Source organism: Astyanax mexicanus, chromosome 15 (genome assembly GCF_023375975.1).
Source record: "Astyanax mexicanus isolate ESR-SI-001 chromosome 15, AstMex3_surface, whole genome shotgun sequence".
Lineage (NCBI taxonomy): Eukaryota > Metazoa > Chordata > Actinopteri > Characiformes > Acestrorhamphidae > Astyanax > Astyanax mexicanus.
Window position 1 is genome coordinate 26,234,882 of NC_064422.1, and position 21,022 is coordinate 26,255,903.

Consider the following 21,022-nt stretch of genomic DNA (forward strand, 5'->3'; position numbering starts at 1 on the left):
GGATAATGACAAAGCTAAACAGAGTATTAATTTATTATAGAATTAAAACCTTATATCATTTCTTATATAACTGTTACTAGCATTAGTTGCCAGCCCAAAGTTAGCGCTAACTGGCTAGCTAACTTGGGTAAGCATTTTCTGGTTGCACTATTTTACGTATCCAGAATAGTTAATTGCTCTAATTAAGCACATACTAGTCTTCACACTCCTAATGTTTCTAGTATTGTGTGACCAAGGAAGTGCTAGCTAGCTGGTGGGAACTGGCTATGGCTAAGCTAGAAAGTAAATAAGATCACTTTATATGGATGGCCTATTGTAGATGCTTTATAGATGCTAAACTAACATTCAACTGTATGTCTATTGTCTGTTAAATGCAACTGAACTGTGAGGTGAAAGTAAATGATTCTCTATATTGTTTTAGGGTTAGATTTAGGGTTTAGTTTAAGGTTAGTGTTAGGTTTTAGGGTTGATCTACGGTTGAGGTTAGGATTAGGTGTAGGGTTAGGCTTTATATAAAATCACTTTCATTCGATGTCCAGCAGTCTAAAGCGCTGCCACTATGATCGGGAGATTGCTGGTTCAAATTGCAAATTGGCCTTGCTCTCTCTGGGTGGGTAGATGGCGCTCATTACTCCTAGGGTGATGTCAATCAGTACAAGGTGTCTGTGAGCTGATGTATCAGAATCGAGTCGCTGTGCTTTCCTCCGAGTTACATTCAACTTAAGATGCATTTAATAGACATTCAGTTAACTGTTAATTAAATGTTAGTTGAGCATCTATGAGGCATTAATAATGGACCATCCAAAAAAAAGTCTTACCAAACAAATAAATAAAAATTGCAAAAATTTAAATGATTGTGACAAGAAAAAATTGTCTTTACTCTTACTATCTTACTACACACTAAAACTACATGGTATGTATTATATACAAATCTTAATAGTGCAGGTTTAGAAAATGAGTACAGGAAATATAGATGTACTAACCCATTTATACTAACAGGAAGTGATGATCCATTGCTAAGTCAACATACTTCATTGCAAGTTCTCTCACTATCATTGTCACTTATTTGATTCATTATATATTTTTTGTATTTTCTATTCTAATACTGTTCCAGTTGTCAGTAGTTCCTTTATATCCACTTTACCTTGCATTTGTACATAAGTGTCTATTATCGATACAACATTATCAATATTTGAGTATACTCAACTTTGACACTTCACACTAGTTGTATTGGTAATAATTAATGTACAACTGGGATGCATCCTGGGGTTTTAAGCACTCTGAACATCAATGAATATGTAAAGTTTTAGTGTACTAATGTATTAGTAGATTTTATTAATTAAATACAAGTGTATCTAGATAAAAAAAAAGGTAAAGCATCATTATGCAATGCAAAAAAAAACAAACAAAATTTGCACATAAGCTCCAATTCAGTTTTACACTGATGCTGTAAATATAAATCCCACTTTGCTCTCCCTCTCATAGACAGCTGTACTCATATTTTTTTTTTCTTCAAGCTGAGACATACAGAAGTAAAAGGGCCATGTGGTTTGACACGGTACTGTACTGAAGCAGCTTCCTTTCTTCATTGCTGTTGTCAGTGGTGTGACAGGTGTGTATGTTGTAGTTAATATTGAGGCAGGCTGGATTGCAGTGTGTGTATCAGTGCTGTAATGATCAGGGAGAGAAGCGCAGAGAACACAGAGGGTCAGACTCACGAGCAATACGATTAACACTGACCCTCACGGTCAATGACACACAAACACACACACACAACAGCCTCTGCAAGCGGATATAGCATCTTATGCCCTGCCATTGACACAGAGCGTGTGTGTGTAAGGGTCTGGGGGTTAATGCTTTGTTTGGTGTTCCTCCTCCTCAAGGGCACCTTGTGTGCGGATGGCAGTCACCGGCCTGACAGGGCCGTTTGTCATCTGGCTGGAAATGAATTTAGTCTGCGGCATCCAGCTGCTTAACTCACACACACACTCACACACACTCTGAACACAGCCTGCGTCATGCCTGCTGGGAAAACAGCAAAACAATGTGAGAGAATTACCCCTTTGCTGTGTGACTGTGTGTGTGTGTGTGTGTGTGTTGTATGTACAGTATGTGCATGCATTTGTATGTGTGTGATTCTCCCTCCTGACAATGCAGCAGATTTACAGATTTTTACCATGTCAAGTTTTACAGTGGCATAACTTTCATTAGTTCTTGAATATGAACAGTATGAAGACACTCTCAGCAGCAGAGAAAGGGTTAAATTGGACCCATGTCCAATTCATCCCTGTGCTGTACCGATTACCCCTCTCTTTTGTATGTGCACACCTAGGGGTATGGGTGTACCGATTCGTGTTAGGCTGAACGTTAGTGAGAAGGAGATGGAGATTTTTCAGAGGCACACTTCAAACTGAGGAGAATGAGAATCACTGGTAAGTTGAAAGCTCAAGTGACCAACGAAACCTCCAAATTAAGTATTTTCCTTGTTAAAAGTGTCTATTAGCACTATATCACTATAGTTTAATGTATAGTATCAATGTTTAATGGCTGAGTTCTTCACAACAAGCATAAAAAAGATTGCTAGTAGTTTGTCTCAGTAGCTAGCTAGCTAACTTTCCATTCCACCTTAAATGGTGCACCAGAAAGCAGGGGCTAAAGCATTTATAGTAATACGGAAAAATAAAATAAAAGCTAATTAAAGTTCATTTCAGCTCCATATCACAGATAAATTAAGGAATAGATAATACTATTCATTTCTGCACCACCTCCCCCATTCTGAAGCCATATGATGCTCTAAAGTTAACTAGTTAACCAGCAGCTTGGTTACTGAACTTGAGCGCTCCTGCTGACGTTTCGGGTGCTTTAGGGTTGTCCCAATTCTTATGGGGAGGATTTCACACGTTCCCCTTGTAACTCTGTTCCAAGGGAAAGAGTTACACTCGAGAAGAAGGGGAAAGGCCAAGGGGTGAAATGGGATTAGGCCTTACTGGTGTTCTACGTCATTTGCATCTGGTAATACTGCAAATAAAGCATTGTTATTTACAGTGTTAATGTATTTAACAATAAAAAACAGTGTAAAATTTATTTTACTGTTGAAATTTGCCCCTATTTTTACAGTAAATTATTAATACAATAATAAGAATAATTAGATTTATTATTAATAGAATGTTCAGTGTTTCTTTACATTTTTTTTTATCTTTCAAAAAAATAGATTAGTTTTAGAGAAATGCAGATCTGTTTACCATCTGTATGATTTCTAAATGCAGCATGCTGACAGGTCCAGATGGAGTGATTTGTTCTGCTGAGAGACATTCAACTCACACAAACACACACACGCACACACTCTCTCTCTCTCTCTTTGTCCTGAGTCCTGAATGTGAAAAAGACAGAAAGGGAGAAAGGAGAAGGGGTAGGAGTCTTTTGCAAAAGGGGACATTGAGAGAAAAAGTGACATGAAGAGAGACATAGAGGTAGATGGTAAGATTGAGGTAAGAGAGGAATTATGGTTAGAAAATGGTGAGAAAGAGATGGGTAAGATATGGATGAGTGAGAGGTAAGTGAGAAAGGAGACAATAGAGAGAAAGAAATAGAGAGAGGCATCAAAGTTGGGGACTAAATAGGGGAAGAGTGATGTGGATTGGTGATGGAGATTGAAGAGGGTGAAGTAGAGGTGAGAGAGTAGAGAGAGCAGTTGAAGTAGAGGCGGGAGAGAGAAGAGACAGGGTGAGGTAGAGGTTAGACAGAAAGAGAAGAAAATGAAGAGGTTGAGTCTGAGGGTGTTGTTGAGGTGAGAGGGAAGATAAAGGGTGAGGTAGAGGTGAGAAGGAGGAGAGCATGGAGAAAAAGACAAGGGGTGAAGTAGAGGTGACTGAGTAGTGAGAAGGTGAGGTAGACATTAGAGAAGAAAGATGGTGAGTCAGAGGTAAGAGACAAAAATAAGAACATGAGTGTGAGGTTGAGGTTGAATCGAAAAAGAAAAATAACAGGATGAAAGAGAAAGAATGAAGGTTAAAAATGAGGTGAGAGAGGAGAGACAGGTTAAAGTAGAGATGGGAGAAACAGTGTAGGATGGAGGGAAAGAGAGTTTAAGGTAGTGGTGAGATAAACATAGAATGGAGAGAAGGTAGATGTGAGAGAGAAAGAGTGAGGTAAAGGTGATAAACAGAGTGGGTGAGTAGAAGTTAAAGATAAAGGAAGAGGTAAAGTAGAAAAATGGTGAGGTAGAGGTGGGGAAAGAGGGAGATTGAGGTAGAGGTGAGAGAGAAAGGGTCAAATAGAGGTGAGAGAGAAAGAGATGTTGAGGTAAAGGTAGAGAGAAAGAGATAGGGTCAACTAGAGATGAGAGAGAAAGAGTGAGGGATGAGGTAGAGGTGAGAGATAAAGGGAGTGGGTGAAGTAGAGGTGAGAGAGAGGGTCAACTTGAGATAAGACAAAGAGTGAGGGGTTGAGGAAGAGGTAAGAGAGAGAGGTAAAGGTGAAGGAGAGATTGAGGTAGGTAAGAGAGAAAGAGTGAGAGGGTCAAATTGAGGTGGGAAAGAGTGAGGTAGAGGTGAGAAAAAAATAAGATGAGGTAGAGAGGTAATAAGAGAGTGGGTCAGGTAGAAGTGAGAGAAGAGAGAGGGTGAGGTAGAGGTGAAAGAAAAAAAGGATGAGGCAGAGGTTAGAGAGAAATAGAAAATAATGGAGAGAAAAAGAGAGGATGAGGTAGAGGTGAGAGAGAAATATAAGAGAATGGAGAGAAAGAGAAAGGGATCAGGGGAGTGTGAAAGCGAAGAGACTCTGGTTAACAGCAGGACGGCTGATCAGCAGCACTTTATTAACCTCAGAGTGAATGGAGGAAACGTCCTGTTGATTACTGCAGCAGCATAAACACGGCAAGAGTTCAACCAGTCATTCAGCCTCTATAACTCACCCTTCACCCCTCTCTCTCTCTCTCTGTCTGTCCAGCTCTCTCACTCCCCCTGCCCCACCCACACGTTCCTCGTTTATCTCTCTGTGTGATGGATCAAACTCATTATGTTGTAGACGGAGGTATTGAATAGCTGCCCCCTTTGTAGCGGCGCTGTAATCATCCCCCATCGTTTCAGTGGTGAGGGCCTGCTGATCACCATCACATCCAGCACACACTCTCATTTAGCAGGGTGAACGAGTGTGACGAACAGATCAATCTTTTATAAATGAAATTAAGCCCAAGTGAGACACACACACACCTAGGGGACTAATTAGCACAGAGTTGTATAGGTTATGGCCTGTTCATCCTTTTGAAGTTGAGTGTGAATCTGATAAAACGAGTGTGTTTTTGTTCTGAAGTGATGAGCGTAAACAACACTGTCTAATTATAGACTGGCCTAGAGGGGATGAAAAGTAGAACGCTGGAATTTTTGGTTTAAAATGTTTGCTGTGTGTGTGTGAGAGAGAGAGAGAGTGAGTAAGTGAGTGTTTTCAATCATAGTGTATATTTGTTGTAAACCAAATATATAAACATTTTTTTTTTACTAGTGATAGAAACAAGTAGTGTGGCCTATTACGTTTGCTGTGTCCCATAGAAGTAAAGGAACACTTCCACTGACTAGTGGGGTCTCATACATTAAATGTACCCTAGATTTTATTTTGCTCAGAGTTGCTTCTCTATTTACATGAAAAATTATGCCGCAGTTAATTACGACCCTGCAATGCGATTGGCTGAGAGGCGTTATATGAGTGCCGTTATTAGCTGGTAATGCACTGTAATCGAAGCTTCCCATGTATTACTCCGCCACATACAGGTAACCTAGCACGATGCAGCACTTACAAGCCAAACAGCACAGCTACAAACAGAGCAGCAATGGAACTATTTTAACTCTTCGAGTGTTTATAACCAAACAGATCAGATTCTCTCATCCTGTTTAACTCAAAGTCTTTCAGTAAACAGTGATAATGAAACTCTGGCATAATACACTGGACGTTCGTGCTGTAACGTGTAACATTGCTTAATTCTAACCAGACGCTTCCAGTCACGATCATTACCTCTGTTGTATTCTTTTTTTGGTGCTTACTTTACATCACCTCCCACTGTCTACTAAATTGTTACAATGTTTTGTGTTTAATAGTTTACAATGGAACATGCTAGGCTAATATTGAAATAATCACCAATTTTATCTCCATAAATACATGACAAAATTGTATTTATTTACCTCCAATAATATAATAATATAACAAACCCCCCCCCCATTGATTGAGGGGCTTGTTTGATAGGGTCAATTTAGCTTTGTGTTAAGTGGCTGTTGGTCAGTCCAGCATACCTGTGTCTTTATCCTGTGGACAGCGTTGACTGTCACACCTCAGTGGGCCGCTCTCACGTCCCTGAGACCCACAAACCCCACCGCAGCCAATCTGACGGCTCAGTGCGCGCTTTATCCTCACACTGCAGCGCAGACGAAGAGGTGATCACACACAGTGGGCCGCTACACAGAGATGTACTGTGTGGTAAGACGCACACACAAACACACACACACACACACACACACACACACACACACACACACACAGAGTAGTGTCAAGAAATTGGAATGGACCACATTTCTTCACTTAAAGCTCCAGTATCTCATTCACTGCTGTCACTCATCCCACCGCAGGAAAGCTATGCAATATTTTGTTCACTATAAAGGCAGCGAGGCTTTAGATTTGTTTTTTGCAGTAAATTCCGTGTGCCCTGTATGTGTACGCTAATACTCAGTAAGGCCTCCAGATGTTAAAAACATTACTTTTACATTCTGGTCCATGCTGACACATTGCGTCACTCAATTCTGGCAGACTTTTCAGAAGCAGTTTCATATTGTGAATCTTTCATTCCACCACATCCCAAAGGTCAGGCCCGTAGCCAGGGGGGATCGAAGGGTTCGTTCGACCCCCCCCATCCCCCCAACCCCCCCTCAGCCACCCCAATCCCCCCCAACCCCCCCTCAGCCACCCCAATCCCCCACCCCCGCCTGCCCCCAGAGTAGTGACGAGTAAGAAAAATTGTTTCTCTTTACACATTTTGTTCAGACTGTTTTACACCAATCCAATAGGTGGCAGTAATTCCCCCATTTCTGTTCTTAGCTTGTGGAAAGAATAAGAATCAGGGGAAAGTTACTTGAGAAAATGGGTAAAAAAGAAGACAAGGAGCGAAAACGGAAGAAATCGGCGGTAACATTGTCCCAAAACATTGGTGACCTGTTCAAAAAAAGGCCCAAAATCGGTAAGCTGCTGAGTGCAGGGCTTCTATTTCTTTACAACTCCCGTGTTAAAAGTGCCGGGCTCGGCTTAGCCCAATAGTATATTGTACATGTAACACCGGATTATTACTGTTATTATTGCGATAACTCCAGAAGTCCCAGCACAGTTGTAGGAAGATTTGAATAAGACAGAACACTTCAATTTATATTATTATTAATTCATGTTTAAGTTTTAATGACCATACCGATAGTGTACCTCATGAAGTAATTCTTATCTATTTATGTCAATAGTAGAGAGATAGACAATAAAGGACAGCAACATCAGAGACAGACAATGGAGGGCAGCAACAGAGACAATGGAACAAAGCAACAGACAACTGAGGTGAGCAACAGAGACAGACAATGAAGTCACATCACAGACGTAGGTAGTTTGAGTAACACTTACATTTATATCAAATGTATGTTAACAGTGGGGAGCAACAGACGAACAAATAAGGACAGCAACAACAGATTCACAACAAACTTATAATAAATAAAATATGTCTAAATTAAAAGGTTTGAAGTGTGCTCGTGTATTTAGGGGGCATTGGAGTAGAGAGCCAAATGAAGTCCACTTTTGGGGGAAAAAGATCCCCCCCCATCACAATGCTGGCTACGGGCCTGAAGGTGTTGTGCTAAATTCAGATTCAGTGACTGGAAAGACCAACTTGCTAGAAGCAGCCATTAGATGATGGGTAAATTGGGGTCAATGAAGGGATGCACATGGTCAGCAACATTATGCAAATAGTCTTTGGCATATAAGTGGTTATTGATTCACCACCTCCACTAGCCTGGACTGGTTGGATTATTTGGCTGTTGGAACCAAAATATTGATCCTACCATCTGTGTTACTCAGCAGAAATTGAGATTTATCAGACCAGGCTACATTTATCCTAAGATTTCTACCATCCAGTGCTGGTAGGTCTGTGTCAGCTTTAGAACACAAAATTAACTGAATTTATAGACCTACAAGTTAATTTGCACAGTTTACAGTGTTTTTAGCTGATGCTAATTAGGATCTACATTTCTAAAGATTTTCCTTTTTTCATTTAATTAAATATTTCTGTCCCCACAGGTGAAAGCTAGCCATGAATAGAGCAATATTAATAGCAATATCATTAAGAAAACACCATTGTAGACATTGTAGTTTTATGGCTTATGTTGTTCACTTTATATGGAATAAGTAAAGTTAACATGCTTTTCCTAGCATTTCCAAGGAATTTTTAAAGTGTCAAATTTGCTTTTAAGGTTTCAAATGATAACTTTCAGAAAATGTGTTTAATCAATAGTAAAAACCAATGCATTGATTTAATAGCCTCAATCTGGTAGGAAAACATTTTAAACCCAATACAGATGTCACAAATCAATACACTTGTTAATCATCAGAAGAGGCTTGCATAACTGAAAGCAAGAGAAAATAAGTGCAAAAGTAAAAGAGAAAAAGATTCGGCTCAAAATTACAGATCGAAAGACCTTTATTTAATTTACATTTAATATATTCTGCACTTTCCCACACATATGACTCTGTAACTGCTGATAATGATATGATTAAACCACATAATATAATACAGATAATGTAGTCCACTGTGAAGAGATTTATCCATAACTCCATAACCCAATTTTCACGGCCAATTACCCAACCCACTTATTAGGACTAACCCCATCACTAGTGATGCCCCAACACCAGGAGGGTGAAGACTAGCACATGCCTCCTCTGATACATGTAAAGTCAGCAATCACCTATTTTCGATCTGTTGCTGATTCACCATTGCTGAGTAGCATCACAGTGCGCTCGGAGGAAAGCGCAGCGACTTGGTTCCGATACATCAGCTCACAGATACCTTGTGCTGATCGACATCACCCTTTGGAGTGATATAAGAGAATGCCATCTTCCCACCCAGAGAGAGCAAGGTCAGTTGCAGGCTCCGGTAGCCGATGGCAAGCTACATGAACAGGAACATGTACTTTGTTACCTTACTTTACTAATTACTTTTTATACAACAGAACAGTACTTTCTACTTACATTTTAAAAATAGCCTTGTTACTACTATTTAATTTTGACTTTTGACGTTTTCATTCCTGCTTGTCATTATCGTGTGTTTTGGGGAGGGGTGGTGCATTATATAGCCCTGTGGCCCGGCCTAAGCTTTTGTCCTAATGGCCATTTTCCTTTCATTACTTTTGCTTTTATACTTTAAGTAGTTTTAAAACCAGTACTTTTACACTTTTACTCAAGTCAAAAACTTGAGTTGATACCTCAACTTCAACAGAAGTATTTTAAACCCTAGTATTTATATTTCTACCCGAGTAAAGAAAGTCAATACTTTTGAGCACATGGACAAGGTCAGCAAAGTTCTGCAGTTTTGTGGATCTGCAGAGCTGCAGTCTGCTACGCTTTGGTGACTTGTGTGAATGCTGCTGCTACAGCATCTTTACTGTGCAACTCCTACTGTACGCCTCTGGGCTGCATGCTGAATGAGGAGTGTGTGTGTGTGTGTTTGTGTGTGTGTGTGTGTGTGTGTGTGCGTCAGTGTTTGCTGCAGGATTTTCCCTTTTCGTGTTCGGAGAGTAAAACCCCCCCCTCCCCTCCACTCCAGCCCTCCGGCACATAGCATCCACACCGGCACAAAGAGAAAACACACACACATACAGAGAAAGTAAAGTAGAGTGTGTATGCGCAAACACAAACTCACACCAGCTTTATCATTGACTCCATAAAACTCCTGCTGCAGGCTGCCTTTGGATCAATATGCTTCAGTGGATGGTGTGGGGCCCCCCAGGGAGCACACTTGAAAATAGCTGTGAAATGTAAATGCTACACACGATGGCTCAGCCTAATGACTCTTTTCACACTCTCCGTATGCAGTAAACCATATGCTAACATCTTAAAAACCATGTGTTCTTGATGCCTGCAGGAGGTGATGGTAATGAGGGGTTTGGTTTTGTCGTTTTCTAATCCAGCTCTTCTTCCTCATCCTGGTGAACAGGCAGCTAGTCCATGGAAATCTTCCCACACTGGCTCTCACACAGGATCTGAGTAAGCTTCCTTTTCACGACTGAATCTGTCACTTCTACACACACTGCTGTATGTGACGGAGCGCAACTACCACTGCCAACCAAGCCTGGAGTTTCAGAGAGTAGCATATAAGGGAGCAGTTACAGTTATATTTTACCAAGTTCATTTTTGTTTTTAATTTCATTTTTTATTTCCTGTCATGTATGCATCCACCCTGCAATTGCAAGCTGCACAAAAGGGTGCACAATGTTAGTGAAACATGGTTGACCAAGTTTTGAAAGCATTTTAAATTCTTTATGATGACCATGTTTGCTTTTAAAGGTTTTTTTTTTTTTAGTTTGTTTTTTGTTTTTTACCCAAAATGCTGCACACACTGTGAGTGATATAGGTCTCTACACATGGTTTTATGAAGTAGGAGCTGTAACACAAATGTACACAATTTTTTTCTCACTGTACAATCAAACATGTCCAGTGAACCTAGGTATGTCTAGGATATGCAATGCTTCTATGATTTTTTTGAAGGAGAAAACGGATGAATCTTTTGAAAACCCACGATGCTCCCACCACCATGCTTTACAGTTGGGATGAGGTTTTGGAGATAGTGTGCACTATACTTTGTTCCAAGCATGGTGTTGTTCATTTTGGAATTTTTTGCTTAATATAAGACATTTTCCCAGGAGCACTGTGCAACCAGGTGATGTTGGGCAAACATTAGAAGTTCGGTTGTTGTTTGTTTGGTGTACTCCTTCTATGAACACTTGCTTTTCTGTTTTTTCTAATAGTCAACTCATAAACAAATGTTTTGTTTTTTATCTTCTGTCTTCTGTAGGTCTTTTACTGTTACCCAAGGTTGCTATTGTGCTCTTAGACTGATCTAGAGAAGGAAGTGACAGAAGGAAGTTTTCACGCTTCGTAGATTTCTGTAACATGTCTTCTGAAAGTTATTTGCATCATGAGTAAGTTATACACAGTACTATTGTTTGTGTAAGAAAATTATTTTTTAAATTGTGTTTGCCTGTATGTGTGACATACATTATCATGAACAAACAACATTGCATTAGTAACTCTTCCACAACTGTATTGTAAAGCTTAAAATATTTAAAGAGTGCTTTTAAGTGATATAAAGAAAACAAACATAGTTGAAAAAAATAAGAATATAATAAAGTAAAGGTGCAGGGTGCTGGCCTTCTTTGGAAACACAAAAGAGGAGAAAAGAATAGTAAACAAAACAAAAGAAAGAAGCTGCTGTACTGAAAGGCCTGGCACAACTTCTGTCTTGGCAGCAGCAAAGTTAAAGATAAGTGTGACAACAGAGTACTAATAGCATCCGCACCGGTGCTGCAGTATCAACCTCAGCAGATCATTGTGACCTCTCCCCCGTCCACCCTCTCTCTCTCTGCAGTGCACGCATTCAGGTCCAGTGCTGCCACCGCTCTTCTCTCCCCCAACAGAGAACCTGGCACACGCCTGCCACAGCCCTGCAATTAGGAGCTTGAAGTTACAGAGTAAGGCAGCGGGCGGAGGAGGAGGAGGAGGAAGGGTCACGTCCACTCTCGACGTGGCTAATTTAGCCAGAGGTCAGGCAATATCACGGCAGGAGGAGGTTAGTAGTGAAGGAGGGTGGTGTATGGGTGGGCATGAGACTGCCGCCTCAGCAGGGATTATCCTGCACCAGGAACAAGAGCATTTTAATGCAGGGATAAGGAAAACAATAATGGGCAGGAAAGAGAAGAACCGTACTTGTAAAGGCAACCGGGCACAAGGTGGAGGAGCGTGACCTCTGATTTGTTCTGGTCAATAGTCTGTTAAAGCAATCCAATCCACGCAATTTCCCCTCTACTCCAAGTGTAGCCCCTCTGTCAAGACATGTTAGCTTCTTCTTTGCTGTGTCTGGAGCTATGAAGCTAATGTAACTAACAAGCGCACAGCTCACCAGTTAGCACTGTGCTCGCATCATTCCACAGAGAACCTGAAGCGTTATAGCATAGGGACGTTTTATTTTTGAGGTAAAAGGGACACGGTGCAATTTTTTTACTGGTAGCAGTGGTCATCTCACACCTCGATTCTCTATTGCAATGCCATACTAACAGGACTCAAGGCCTGTGTTATAAAACTACTTCCAATGCAGCAACATGCTTGGTCTTCAACCAGGCAAAACGGTCACATGTCACCCCACTGCTCATTGAGCTCCATTGGCTACCAGTTGATGTTGGTATCAAATTCAAAGCTCTTACAATCGCCTACAAGGTGATGACAGAACAGGCTCCTTCCTACCTGCACAAACATTCACACAAAGCAATCCAGACTGTTCTCATACAGAGTTTCCCAATGGTGGAACAAACTACCTTCCACTACCAGATCAGGAGAATCTCTCGCTATCTTTAAGAAACTCCTGAAGACAGAGCTCTTCAAAGAGCACTTACTCTCCTCTTTCTGCTAACCTCATTTCCTTCTTCCTCTCCTTTCCTTCTCTATCCCACTATTTCCCTTTAGCCTCCCTCATGCCTTGTCTTATTTTTTTTTTACCTTAAACTTCTATGTCTTCTGTTACTCTATGTACATCCTTATTGTCGGTCGCTTTGGACAAAAGTGTCTGCCAAATGTAATGTAATAAGATGACGTGGTAACCCCTAATACTATGTGGGGAGCTCCAGATACTAGATAGTGAGCACTAGACGCTATGGAGTGAGCACCAGATACTGTGCGGTAAGCACCAAATACAATTGGTGAGCACCAGACACTGTTTTGTGTTGGACCTTCTTTTGGCCTTTGTAAAGGCATGTGTTGAGATCTCTGCTCAAAAATATCCTCCCACCACCATTTTTACTAGCCCCAGTCCTTGGGACCCAGGCTCACTTTACTTTCACTTTGAACTTTCTCTGTGTTAGCTTTAACATAAATTCCATGACATGACCTAACATTACTATATTTTTTTAAGAGCTTAATTGTTGTTTGGTGTATACAAACAGTATTTTACTGCATTAGCTACAGTGCATTCAGTCCATTGCTCACTAATAATTTTAGGAATATTTTAGCTATGTCAAACTCACACCTACGCCCTTAATGTAATGACATTGCATTTGGGATGTCAGATCATGGTGGTCTGGCTCTGTTTGCTGCACTGCTAAAAACAGTAATGGAAAGGTGGACGAGTGCAACTGAAGTATGTTCCCCCTGCAGAACTCACTCACATGCTAATAGCTCAGCCTGTTTACCGACGAGTGGTGGAAACACAGATGAGATGAGAGCGGCAGAGAAACGAAAAATACACGGGGTCACGTTTTAGTGTTCACCTGGAGCAGCCTTTAACCTGTTTAGCCAGGTAAACAACAGGAAGAGATAGAAAGTGTAAGGTACAAGAGTAAAGTAAAAGTAAAAGAGAAAAGGATTAACAGACAGGCTAGCGCAATGGCGATGTAAAAATAGGATAGAAAGAAGAAGAAATGGGGGAGAAAAAGCATAAAAGAGAAAAAAGAAAAAGATAGAGATAGCTGGAAGGAGTGAAAGGCAAAAGGATGAAGGAGAGTGAAAGAAGAAAACAGATGAGCAAAAAAGAATGAGAGTATCAGGATGAAGAAAAAAATAAGAGCAAAATGCGAGAAAGACTGTGAAATAGATAAATAGAATGGACCAAAAGGAAGCAGAGGGAGTGAAAGAGAGATGGGGAGGGGGAAATGGAAGAAGGGAAACAGAATAAACAGAAAGAAATGAGAGTGTGCTCCCATCTGTGTGCTTTTGGGATCAATCAATCGTCTCCTATTCCTGTCAGGTGCTGGGGCTTAATGTCACGCTCGATACAACTGTACTTTTATCACCCGAAGCAGTGCTCGGTGAGAGAGAGAGAGAGAGAGAGGTGGTGAATCTTAGGGTGGCCGGAGCTGGCAGGCCTGAGGGTGCTGGAGCTCCTCTTCTACAGGGCTCAGACGGCCACACTTCAGCCTAATTGCTGTGGCGATGAGTGAGTTGTGATACTCAGGACAGTCTGACCTTCAGTAGAGTCTCTCAGAATTCTGGAGTGTCTCCAGCTCTGCTCGCACTCGCAGTCCAAGGACCAAACCAAGAGCAAAGGAAAAAACAGTCCATCTAAATTCAGACTGGGGGCTGCCGAGGCCTGCTGAAGTGTTTACTACACTTGGCGCTAAGAGTTAAAAGCTCCAAACAGAGCTAGGAGCTCCTTCGGTTCTTGTGAAATGCCTCCGCAAGAGACAATCACCAGCTCAGCACCTGCAGCAGACTAGCTTTCTGATGATTTTACAGCCTCTGTTCTACAGAACTGTGCTTCCGTGACCGTTTTATTTAGTTTCGGATATTATTTTGTTTTTTCATGCTCTATTCTAAAACAGTTCCATTCTGCAGACTCAAACTAAACACTTTCATTCACCTTCTAAACTCTTTCCTCAGTGCTACCGGCTGGATAAAATTGTAAAATTGAACATTTAAGATTACCATTTTAAATGATGATATTTTAGTGCATGTTTCCAGTGCGTTCAACCATGATAACACTAGCTGTGACTGTTCTGGAGAGCCAGTCATGCCTCTAAATATCTTAGACCAATCGGCATTGAGTTGTGTCCCCCACAGTACCGCCTATTTGGGGTGATTCCTGGCGGTCTAGGAATTGCCTCCAGGTTGCATTTACACTAAACTCCTGGATATAGCAGTCCACAAATACTGTAGAGTATATAGAGTACAGATATTGCTTTGTAGTGATTACTGGAGGTAATGCTACATGAAGTAACCAGGAAAAAAAATTGGCAAGTTCGCCAGCTAATTATTTTGCACACTGTAATCTGATAATTGTCCAGTCAGATAGCTGTTAATATTGAACAGGTCAAACATAAAATTCTATCATTATAATATTTAGCCCATCCTGAGAGATTTGGCAGGAACCACCACTGCCTGATTCATAAAAATATGCCTGGACCGCCCTAAAGTCCAGTTCAGGATGGGCTTTTACTTCCAGTTTAGTCTGTACATAGTATATTAGCCAAGTCCTGCCATTGCTACACTCTTTAGTGGTGCAGTATGCTTACACCAGGTCTCTGAGAACATTTTCAAAGCAACATCTGAAGATATTTAGTCTACCTAGTTTAGGTGTAGTAGGAACCATTAGTGTTTTTATTTTTCAAATAACATATTTGTAAATATAATATCATGAGAATGGTACAATATCTAATGGTAGAATAGTCCAAAAGCAGTCTTGTGAAACGTTTTGTCAGGGATTTTTTATTTTAAAGTTCCAGGAACCACATGTAGCACCTTAAAAAAAGGAAATAAAAAAATAACATCAATCTATTTTTTTTTATCTTTCTTTGTGAAACAATTATTTTTATAAGTTTGGTTCAGCAATAGAGTTAACTAAAATGTTTGTAGTTCTTAAAAAAATCAATAGTGGGAAAAGAAGGGAAAACTGCAATATTTGGATTGTATATAAATAAGGGTAGGAGGGGGGAAAGGGAGAAAGTATTGGGTTTGGTTGGAAGTACAAATGTGCTTGGTACAATCTAACGATATGTGAAATTGTTAGTTTAGCTTCTTTCTGATTGGATATTCTAACCGGTTCTCACGGTTTGAGTGTTTCCTATTGGCTCCTGAGTGAGATGGGCGGGACAGAGAGGCTGCCGTTGCAAGTGGAAGAAATTGGAATGAGAGTGAGAGAGCGGCAAAATATACGTCTGTAAAAAATAGTTTTAAAAGACTTTGAGTAAAAAGGCTGTTTTTACTCGCGGTAAGTGTCTGCTAGACCTGTTTAATACAGAGTAGAAGCTTAGTGTTCTCACTGAGTTTTTCTGAGTAGCCTTCCTAACTTTTAAGAGTTTGTTAATTAGTTACTGAGCTGAGGATACCTAGCAACCGTGTTATCTCATGTTAGCTTGTGCTAATTCGTGTTAGCTTGTAGGTTACTTGAGTTTGTTTGGAGAAGCCAAATAAGCTTGGGGTGAAAATTCACGAAACTTAAAGCTGGATATTACCTCCACAGCCCCCTGTGTGTAGCTGACGCTGTTGGGAAACTGCGGCTAGCGGCGCGAGAGAGTGGGATACCCGACCCTAGAGCTACCTGACGCAGCCTGAAAGAGAGAGAGAAAGAGAGTGGGGGAGTGATAGACGCTGAAAAAGAGCCAGAAACGACTCAAGCATCTCATTTATTGGAAGGTACTGTGACGCTGCGTTTCTTTACCGTATATCTTGCCTCGCAGGGGCTATAGCGGCAGTGTTCCCAACATCGAAAAGACTAGAAAACTGCAATTATAGGCTGTGAGTTGATGTTCATATCACTGCGTGCCAACATAGCAGCCTAACTAGTTCACGAGTTCACTTACTGAGCCAAGTTTTGGTGTTAGTGATTTGTAATCCAAAAATTCATTCATTCAACTATGATTATTTTGCATGAGTTTATACTGTGCTGTATACTAATGTATTCGGGAGTTTAAAAAAATCCACATAAGCATTAACATTATACAGATTACATAAGTGCAAAACCTTGTTTTAGAACTGTTTGTTTTGCTCTTCTAGGAAGCCACCTATAATAAGTTATTTTTGGGTTTGAGTAAATTGTCATTTAAGGTATTTTCAAGTAGTTTGTGTTAATGCATATAAATTATGTTAAAAAGAAGCCTCTGTCACTAAGTGGCAGTGTTTTTTGAGGGTCTGGCTTTTATATTAATTTGTACATTTTACGTAAGCATTTTTGGAGTTTTTTTTCCACACATTTTAATTTTGGAATGTAGCCGTGATTTTAGCCTGGGGAAGTTTAAGGAAATTATTACACAAATTCTGCGTAAGATATGAAAAGGATACCATAGTGTTATAGTGAAATGTATGCCTACAGGGTTACTGTTGCTTTCTGTGATTCTTGTTCAGTAGCATATTTTATTACATTACTTACTCTGCTCATATTAGAATGTCTGCCTTTAATAAAACCTGTTTGTTCGGGGTCGATTAGATAGGAAATTACTGTTTCTAGTCCATTAGCTAATGTCTTGCTTTTAGTTTTAGTGTCAGTAAACAAAAGGTAATGTACTATTGCAAAAAAGTGCAAGAAGTCATTTTTATGAAAGTATCTATGTATCTATCTATATTTGTGAATTTGTGTTTGCGTGTGGATCTGATTTTTGGATGTTGGTCAAAAGCAATGTACATTTATAAAAGGAGAAAATGGCAAGGGAACACGATAAATAGACTGAAAAAGTATTGAATGTTGTTTTGCAAGTATATTGGAGACCTTATGCAGGACTCGATTTTAAGTGAGTAATGGAGAAAAGTAAATAATATAAAGGAAAGAAAGTATTTGTGTGTGTGTGTGAGTGTGTGTGTAAGTTGCAAGCTGGAGAGGGAAAGATCAATGGCTATTGGTGTGAAGATATATAACCTTTATTAGGGCTGTCAATGTTAAAGCGTCAATTTGGAATCAGTAGTGCGTTATTATTATTTTTTTTTTAACACAATTGATTATCCCACCATGTTTGTCAATGCAAGTTTAGGTTCGCTAACAACTCAACTGCTGTGAGGTAACTGTTTGTTCATTTGCCTGCACTTGCAATGAAAAGAACACTTTGTAAATTAGATTTTATTGCGAAACTATTGCTATCAAACTGGCTGATAATGCCTCGCTTGTGCTTTTAAACAGGACACCTCTATATTGAGCTCTGTAGCTCCTGTCACTGCTAAGTGGCTAATGTTAGTCATTTTGGGCCAAAGTGGCAGAAAAATAACACAGTAGCAGCAGCAACAATGAGCATTCACAACAGCGATGCCAATTTCTTAGTTTTTGCCTCTCTTGATCAGGAACACTCTCCCTCTCATTCACTTTTTTCTTCTATCTTTATCTCTCTCTCTCTCTCTCTCTCTCTCACTCACTCACTCACTCAGACACACACTGCTGCCTCAAGGCTACTGCAGCCGCATGCACCGCAATGCTAGACTTTATAATTATTTATATATATATATATATATATATATATATATATATATATATATATATATATATATATATATATATATATATATATATATTTTAAGAATACTTACCTGCATTCACTACTCCAGCAATGATTAGCACCTCAAGGACATTAGTACTTTTGTTTAGCCTTGGAAAGAGTTTTTCATTTCTCACCAACTGTCATGTTTTTTATACCCAAATCCCATTACAGCAGAGATGAAAACACACGCACATTAGCTTTATCTGAACGCAGATGTGCTGTGACGGAACGCTTCGCCTCTTGTGGCGTTAAGCCTTGATGTGCATTGTGGAGCAAAAACCTGTTAATGTCACTCAAACTGTAACGCAGGGGAAGAAAACAGTCTCTAATAACTGCTGATGGCTTAGGATCTCTATCCTTGGAGAAACAAGAAGAACACACTTTTGTCAAACTGAGAAATTCCATAGTGTGCTAGCGATAGGGGCGTAGTGTTGCCTGTGTGAAGAAATGACTATTTTTACACCATTATCAGAACTCAAAAGTATATCCTCAATTCATTGGTAGAATTCTGTGGGCCCTGACATTTAAACGAGGCAACTATGTTCAGATAGTTCCCTGGGTAGTACTAAAATTAACTAAGTTTGATGAGCATGAACAAATAAGTAGGATAGGGGAAAAGATTGGCAAATTAATTCTGTGGAAACACATGAATTTCAGCTGTTGAAAATATCTATAATATTCATGTATTTCCACAGAATTCATTTAGCAATCTGTCTTTTTTTTTTAATAAACTACCTGTAAACTTTTAAACTTCTCAAAGCCTTGTTTTAATTATCAGGGCCATGAAATTCTACTAATAAAGAGTGAAGCTTCTATGAGCTTGTTAAAGAGCTTGCATGGGCAACGCTATGACTCTATTGCTAGTTGAGAGCAGTGGCTAAAAGACTTGTATTTTAGAATGCTGGTGATGAACTCCGGAGGGCTATTTGAGAAAAGTTTGTACTCGTTATCATGTTTCACTACATCCCAATTCCATTTCACATTGGATTTCTCCTCTTCATACAACAACCATAAAATGAAGGGGCCAGTGTTGCAGTGTTTACATTTCTCTACACTGTTTACATGGCTGTAGAAATTTTAGATTTTAGTCATTTCGATTTTGCCATTTTGTATGTTGAGCTACTTCAGCAGTTTCACAAGATGTATCAGAACATGTTACATCTGTTTTAGCTCACTAACTGCTAACCTAACTGTGACGATTTCTTGATGTGAGTAATCACATTTCAGTTTATTTTCTTTTAGTGCAAATTATTAGGCGTTTAAATCCACATACTGCTCTATGCCAGGTGTTCTCAAACTGTGTTTGTGTGATGGAACCTGTTCCTGGGAGAAATGCTATACACACAATGCAATAATAATGGTGGTGTACTATTGGATGCAGCTGTAGTATTTTTTAGTTTAATAAAACCCTACTAAATCTAGATCATGCAGCACAATTTCTTTTGTTAGATTTTATTTAAATTAATTTCAGATTTAACCCCATTTCTCTCCAATTTGGAAGGCCAATTACCCAGTCTCCACAAACACACACACACACGTAGTAAGAGAGTGATAAATGCAGCATCCTGACTGGCCTTTCTTCATGCTTAGTTGTCCAGTGAGGTTTGTGTGTGGGTGGGTGGGGCAATGCGTGAGGGAGCTGGAGAGAAAGACGAAGATACAGTGTCTTGCAACGTTTAATAAGAAAATACATTTGACTCCACATTACTTGTGAGGCGCTTTGTTGACGGGCGGTTGGTCGCGGTGGTGCGCTTTTTTGTTGGTGGTGTTGAGGGTTTGGGTGATGGTTGTTAAGGCGGCAGCCTCACCTACATTCTGCTGTGGGAATCCCTGCAGTGAGTTTATTTATTTGTTTGGCAGTAATGTCTGTACTAAAACTAATTTTGTGTGAAAAGAGTTTTGCGCTGGAACTTCAATTTTATTTAATTTTGGAGGATTTTTGCTGATCTAGATCTAGGTCTAGTCTAGATTTTTTTGATGTAATATATAAAAACAACAGTCAGATTCACATATTCATACAATATGTTTGCATTATAGTGATGAAATGCTATGACATAATTCCTCCCAGTCACAGAGTCACAGTTACTGTGACTGTCAGGGCTCATAATACCTTGCATATAGTAGTAATAGTACTCTGTATGCAAGTCAGTCTTTTTCCAATATGCATCAGCCTGGCTCATATAGTGTATGCATATACTGGCAAATGCTGCCCAGAGGATCCTGAGAAATACGTTTTTTTCCCGCCGGAATCGGTCAGCTCTCCACCCCTGGGACCATGTCCCTAAACAAGATCCTGAAAAGCTGTGAAATAAATAAATTAATGGCAGTGTTCATCTCGCAGGCCGCCTAGCTTCAAGCCAAGCCAGTCTCCGGCTCAGCCATCTGCCGTGGTGATGATTTCACCTTTGCATGAGTGTTTGGTTCGTTGTGTGTGTGTGTTAGATATGAAAGGATGCAGAAGAAAAAATGAAAGCACGGTAGAATGGACCAGCGCATTCCAATAGGCATCTCCGGGGAGCTTCAACTGCTGAGCAGATGCGCTCCGAGATACAAACAGCCTGATGAGCTGTAAAACTAAAAGAAACGTAACACCAAAATATAAATAATGACTGTAAGTGTATGAAGAATTTAAGCAATATGAAGACTGTGGAGAGAATGCACAGAAAATCAAGCTCTCCGTACGAGAGCCTTTACACACAGGCATAACCAATTATTCTGGCCTTTCTCACTTTCTGTCAGAGGCCACTGCGACAGCCCCAATCCACTCACTCTGCAGCATTCATCACCCCCCC

General features: G+C 40.1%; 1 long non-coding RNA gene across 4 annotated transcripts in view; it reads left to right on the forward strand.

Moving 5' to 3' along the window:
- LOC103046496 (uncharacterized) overlaps positions 1–21,022 on the forward strand; it is a 68,389-nt gene that overhangs the window by 37,686 nt on the left and 9,681 nt on the right. The window contains exons 1-2 of one of the 4 annotated variants that reach the window (XR_002649833.2): positions 15,730–15,979; positions 16,232–16,404. This is a non-coding gene — a long non-coding RNA (uncharacterized LOC103046496). Of the gene's footprint in view, positions 1–15,729; positions 15,980–16,231; positions 16,405–21,022 lie in introns of those variants that run through there. The other 3 variants (XR_453187.3, XR_007424309.1, XR_007424310.1) reach the window with 3 other exon arrangements.